This window comes from Canis lupus, chromosome 12, assembly GCF_011100685.1.
Source record: "Canis lupus familiaris isolate Mischka breed German Shepherd chromosome 12, alternate assembly UU_Cfam_GSD_1.0, whole genome shotgun sequence".
NCBI lineage: Eukaryota > Metazoa > Chordata > Mammalia > Carnivora > Canidae > Canis > Canis lupus.
Genome location: NC_049233.1, coordinates 2,511,692 through 2,518,351, shown reverse-complemented (window position 1 = coordinate 2,518,351; position 6,660 = coordinate 2,511,692). Strand labels below are relative to the sequence as shown.

At 39.9% G+C, this 6,660-nt stretch overlaps 1 pseudogene; it reads right to left on the bottom strand.

Moving 5' to 3' along the window:
• Positions 1,884–3,092, bottom strand: LOC474863 (MHC DLA Class II DRB pseudogene DRB2; annotated as a pseudogene).
• Between the last annotated feature and the right edge of the window lie 3,568 nt (positions 3,093–6,660).

The following is a 6,660-nucleotide window of genomic DNA, read 5'->3' as shown; positions in this document are numbered from 1 at the left end:
GGAGATATTAGTGCTGTAGAACATGGCAGAAGGAGAGCACAAAGATGATGTCCATTGGTAAAAGCAAAGCAGAGGGGGGTGCAAGGATAGGAACTGTCATAAGAAAAGAAGGAAAAATGATAAGAAAAAAAAGAAAATGATAAGAAAACATGAAAAGAAGAAAAGGCAAATAAAAAAGGAAAGAGGAAATAAAAAAATATTGTACCTGCCAGCTTTTTCGCAAGGCAGAGGTGGTGTAGGAAGATGGTGTTCATAAGCATCTGTACTCAGAGAGTGTTCCAGCACACACCTGTCCCTCAGACTAATGCTTAAAATTAAAAATGAGTCTCTTTCACATAAAGTCTGGGCATGTTTCAAAGGGCTATTTCTGTGCGGGGCCCTGGGGCAGGTGAGTCTGCATGGGCCCTTTAAAAGTTGTTCCTTCTGTAGGAGTGCTGATAATACTTGACCACTTCTTTGGCCCTCCTTTGAACATCCTCTTGCTCTATAAAACCTGTGGGCTAAGATCCAGACATTGCAGAGAAGAGCTGCATAGAACCTGGATCATTGCCTGCCTGATCCCTCATCAGTAAGTTATCTGAATAAATTGCATAAATTGTATGGAGTCACCTGCCTCATTTTCCTGGTCTCAAAGTGCCTCCTCATTTTGGAGGGAAATTTACTGTCTCACTTCTACCTTCAAACACTCCGTTTACTACAGCTCCTTGGGTCTCATGAGCTTTAGTCCCATCAGTCTTCAAAACCAGATGCTTTGGGGGTTTGTCTCTCAAGTTCTGGTCTTAAAAGTTGGAGTGTCTGATATGGGGTATGAATCCCTTCACTCCTCAGGGAGAAACTTTGGATTTTGAGTTCTCTTCTACTGTGGCTGCCTGCTTGGTAGTGGGGTTTATGGTGAGAGTATGCCTTAACCTCTCCTACCTGCTTCCATGTGGCTTCCCTTTCTTTTGCCCTGTGTAAAGGGGTCTGCCAGTCTTATTTACCTACTTTTTTCTTTTCAGAGGAAAAGACTCTACCTGTAGCTACAGATCCAGTGTGTCTGTGGGAAGAGGTAAGTTCAGGATCTTCATATGTCACCATTTTGAAGTGGAACCTGCATTTCTTTTCTTCTTTTCTTTCTTTCTTTCTTTCTTTCTTTCTTTCTTTCTTTCTTTCTTTCTTTCTTTCTTTCTTTTTTCTTTCTCTTTTTTCTTTCTTTCTTTCTTCTTTCTTTCTTTCTTTCTTTCTTTCTTCTTTCTTTTTTTTTTCTTTCTTCTTTCTCTTTCTTTCTTTCTTTTCTCTCTCTTTCTTTCTTTCTTTCTTTCTTTCTTTCTTTCTTTCTTTCTCTCTTTTTCTTCTTTTTTAAAGATTTTATTTATTTATCCATGAGAGACACACAGAGAGAGAGGCAGAGACACAGGCAGAGGGAGAAGCAGGCTCCATGCAGGGAGACCGATGTGGGACTCAATCTCAGGACTCCAGGATCACGCTCGGAGCTAAAGGCAAGCACTCAACCCCATGTTTATTTGAGAAAAGCTCATAACGAAATGTGAGCAGAACGTGAGTTCCCATGCAAGGGAAACATAAGGGCTGCATAGGAAGAGGAAGGAGAGAATGCAGATAAGGTACTGCAGTCAGCACTGGGGGTTCCAGGTCAAGGACGAGGAAGAGGGAGCCATCGGGGAACACAGGCTGTGCAGGGTCACTGAAGCCAGGGCAAACCAGATCCTGAGAAAGTGCTGTATTTGTGGAAGAATAAGAGCAAAGCTGGAAACCTTTGGACTCTGAGAAGAAGCTGGAAAGGAAGGTTTTTTCTTGAGGGTCACCATCTCCACTTCAGCTCAGGAGTCCTGCAGAAGACAGCAGAGTATTGTTCCAGACCCACCTCTGCAAGCAGCTTCTTCCCTCTCTCAGGGCCTCATGTCAAAGCCCTGCAGTAAGAAGAACATTCTTAGGTCTCCCCGAGCCAGTGCTATCTTAGAGACCATTTATTAAGTGGTGAAAAGAAGCTTTACTGCAAACCACCTGATCACATTCCAGTCCTCCTGTTATTTCTGTCACCTGGCTTGTTGTCTCTACCATCAGTTCTAGGGACCAAGGCTATCTCTAAAAAGGACTAAAGAGCATTACCCATTGGCTGAAGTCCAGAGTGGCCTGAAAAGAAAGGGAAAACATATATGATTAAAAGTGTGGAAGCAAGTCTGTTCTCAGATACAATATCCCCAGCCACAGAGCCCCTGCTTAGACTTCTCTAACACTACAACCCACATCACATGATGCCAGGGTGGAGAGGAGAGTAGGAAGTGAGGAATGTGACCCATGAAGTTTCTGTCACACAAATTCAGTGTAGTTTCATTTAGAGGCTCTTCCTGCATTTGCCTCAGGATCTTTACCCACAAACTCCATGCTTGTTTACCTCAGACTTCCCTCATGTCAGGAAGGTCCCTACATTATAGATGATGTACCTGTTTTTAGATCACAATGAACGACTCAGAGCAACAGTGCCAGAAAAGAAGCCCATCTTGAGGCCGGGCACTGGTGCCCAGGGTCATGGGGGAACCATGACCTGTGATATCACAGGTGGGTTCAAAATAGGGATGACCTCTTTCTGTCTTCCAAGCATCTTACCTTCCAGGAAGTTAGGTGTTTATGGAAACAATTACTAGGCTATCTCCAATGACCTGTTCTGAAGAGAAGAGAGCATGGAACAAATGAAAATATAGTGTAATGAGAGAGAACCCTGACACTCAGGAATAAGCAAAATTCCCTCCTTGGTGAGGAACTTATGAGGTCAGAAAGCTTCTCACTCCATTCCATGGTGACAGGGCTTATCGAACTTGGGTGCTCCACTTGGCAGTTGTAGACCTCTCTACTCTGAGGAACTGTCTCCAGCATCACCAGAGTCTGGAAGGTCTAGTCTCCATTACAGATCAGGCCTGTGAACATGATCCCAGCTTCCTCTTCCTGGCCATTCTGGAAGCACTTGACTTCGATGTGGCCTGGATAGAAACCATTCACAGAGCAGACCAGGAGGTTGTGGTGCTGCAGGGGTTGGGTCTTCACAGGATACACTGTAAACTCAAGTAGAAGAGAAGTGGTCAAGGGACTCAGTGAGGAAGACAGAGTAAGTGTCCCTGTTTGGCTGCCTTGCTACCTCTAGTCTCTGGCCCCAGACTGCATCTCAAGAAGGCTTCCCTCAAAGTTGGCCATGTGGCCCAAAAAGAGCCAGTACCAGGAGTCTTAAATTTAATCCTGACAGCATGGGTCCATTAGATTTGAGAGATGTTGTGGAAGTTTGTCAGTTTGTTTGTTTGTTTCAGAGTGCGAAACACTTATTCATTGTTGAAGTGTTTACAAATCTTTGTCTGACATAAGAGATATTAACTGAAAGTGTCCCTTCTGGAGCTAAGCTGCCTGGGTTTAAATCCAAGCTCTGACTCTTACTGGTTGAGCCTGGGAGAGTTTTTAAATTCTCCTGTGCCTTAGTTGTCTCATCTACAAAGGGGAAAAATAGTACTAACTTACCCCTTAAGGTTTTATGAGGGTTGATAGATTTACAGTGTGTAACATTTGCATTTTCCTTTCCTCAGCACTAGAATCAGTTATATTTCCAAGGAACTCTGGTTCATTTTGGAGAGAATGGTATCTAGAAAGCAATATTTCTGTGTTAGGTGTACTCATTGCTATTGAGATGTCAAAAATCTCAGACTCTATTTGTAGACATACACAGAAATATATCTACTCTTATTTTAACAGTTACCTACTTATATTGAAAACCATACATCTACATCTAGCTGTTTTACGTATAAAAATTATAAAGTCTAACTAAAAGAATGATTTTTAAAAGCTACTTGAAAGAACTGAAGATCATTCAATGTAGGTGGAATAAATGAGGAGATAATTTTTCAGCAAAGGGACATAAGATAAAGTTAGGTGAGCTCAACATTTACTCAGATCTTCCCTGGAGGATGCTTCTTGGTTTGAAAGAGAAGCTGGGGGAATATAGCTTAAACAAAAACATACAGTCTTATCAGAATGAGAAGACATAGGTCAGAGTTTGGTGCTGAAAAGTTGATTGAAACTCAGAAGAAAATTTCAAAATGGACGAAGACTCAAAGAGGAGGCCACATTCCTTTCAAAGCAGAATTTGAAGTTGTTGAATTTGTTGTATTTCTCCTTTCTGGGATTTTCCAGTTAAGTTTCACAAATGTTAAAGACTCAAGCTCTGACATTTCTATTCAACTGCTATTAAAAGAGATAAAATGAATATGTCAACAAAGGCAGACAAAAAAGAATAAAAGAAAAAGAGTAGAAATGGGAAAAAATAAAACATGCAGCACAGTGGTAGACTGAAATCCAACCATATCATTAATTACATCAAACAAATATCAAAAAAAAAAAAACAAAAAACAAATATCATCAAGTACTCTAATCAAGAGGCAGAAATTGCTATATTGGATTAAAAAGCAAGGCTTCTCACAAGAAGAACATTTAAATATACGTTGCCCACAAAAAGGGATTTTAAGTATAAAGACAGACTAAAAGTAAAGGATGGAAAAATATTGCGCATCTACTAATAAGAAAATGGAATGGTTACATTAATATTAGTCAAATAAAACTTTATAAGGATATTACCAGAGATAAAGAGAGATACTTCGTAATGAAAGAGCCAATACATCAAAAGACATATAATTCAAGTGTATATAGACCAACAACTGGTATTTATTTATTTGTTTATTTATTTATTTATTTATTTAAAAAGTTTTATTTATTTATGATAGTCACACAGAGAGAGAGAGAGAGAGAGAGAGAGAGAGGCAGAGACACAGGCAGAGGGAGAAGCAGGCTCCATGCACCGGGAGCCTGACGTGGGATTCCATCCTGGGTCTCCAGTATCGCGCCCTGGGCCAAAGGCAGGTGCCAAACCGCTGCGCCACCCAGGGATCCCAACAACTGGTATTTACACATTGTTTCCAATTTCACATGGAAAACACACCAAAATATATCACATATATTGACACTGAAAACACTTCAATAACTTTAAATAAATTTAAAAAACAATGATAAAACTGAACAAAGTTATCAGACTCTGGAAATTTACCAAAGGACAAAAAATTGGGAAACACTTAACAAGGGAATTTAAACTGAGTCCTAACAACAGTAGAAGTCTGTAGTATTTTAGCTAGAGGCTTATTTGAACAGCACCTCCTCCCAACTCCAATTGATGGTGCAGAATTTCTACTAGGGAGGCAGCTAGGCCATGGAATGTGGCAACTCCTCTGCTTCACTGGAGGGAGCTGACATTATTTGGGAAAGAGCATGAAGAAAAATCAATGTCTTGGGATGTTGTAGAATAACAGCCAAGACCTTAGGAGCAAATAATTAGGGAAGATGAACATATCAACTAGTCACAATACTGGTTGGAACAAGCAATAAAATGGCAGAGCAGTCAGAAATGTAACAGGGTGGGACACCAGGGTGGTTCAGTGGTTGAGTGTCTGCCTTCAGCTCAGGACGTGATCCTGGGGTCCTGGGATTGACTCCCACATTGGGCTCCCTGCGAGGAGTCTGCTTCTCCCTCTGCCTATGTCTCTGCCTCTCTCTCTCTCTGTGTGTGTCTCTCATGAGTAAATAAATAAAATCTTAAAAAAAAAAAAAAAGAAATTTTACAGGGGGTTCCAAAGATAGCCAAAGAGAATCTTGCTAAAATCCCACTTATGCCTGATGGTCTGAAAGTCTGCACAAAAGCTAGGTTATGCATGCTAAGGAGGAACCAGATAGTGTCCTAGGAAGCTAACTCAACCCTGACTGAATATGAGGCTTTGGGAATGCAGAAAGTAAAAACTAGGACATATTTGTAAACTCCTTGAACTTTGAAAACATTCCCCAAGTCACACTCAGATCCAATACCAAAGTGTATAAGCCTTACTGGCTCAAGGTATTTAAGCAGAACCTCTGATAAACTGTTGTTCCTATTAAGTTATAATGACCCAAAAGTGATCCTAGTAAGGTGGGCATAAAAATAAAAACAAGAATTATAAAATAAACTGAGCAGGGAGATGATAGTCTGTACATTGTGGGGAAACAGACTACAGAATTAGCCCAAGCATGTCACTAAAACAGAAAAAAACAAATAGCAAGAATGCTCACTCCTGGAGGGTGGGGAATCAGAATGCAGAATTAATATTCTGTATTGCTCACTCCTGGAGGGTGGGGAATCAGAATGCAGAATTAATATTCTGTATTAATACAGCATATTATCTAAAATTTTGATTTTCAACAGCAAAAAAATACAAAATGCAAGGAATACAAGGAAAAAAAATCAACAGACTCTTAGCAAGTCTAGATGCTGCTCAATGAAGTCTTCAAAGAAGTTATTATAAATATGTTGAAAGGACTAAAATCATACTTAAAATGTTAAGGAAAGAACGTGAAAACTACTCATTAAATAGAGAATATCAATAAAAAGATATATATTATATAAAAAAAGATCCAAATGGAAATTCTAGAGTTGAAAAGTAACTGGAATGAAAAATTCAACAGCAGATCTGATCTGGTGGAAGAAATAATCAGTAATGAAGATAGATCAATAGACCTTATCCAATTTGAAGAATAGAGACTAAAAAGAATGAAGAAAAATAGCATTAGAGACATGTGGGGTGTCATCAAGCATACATGTAATGA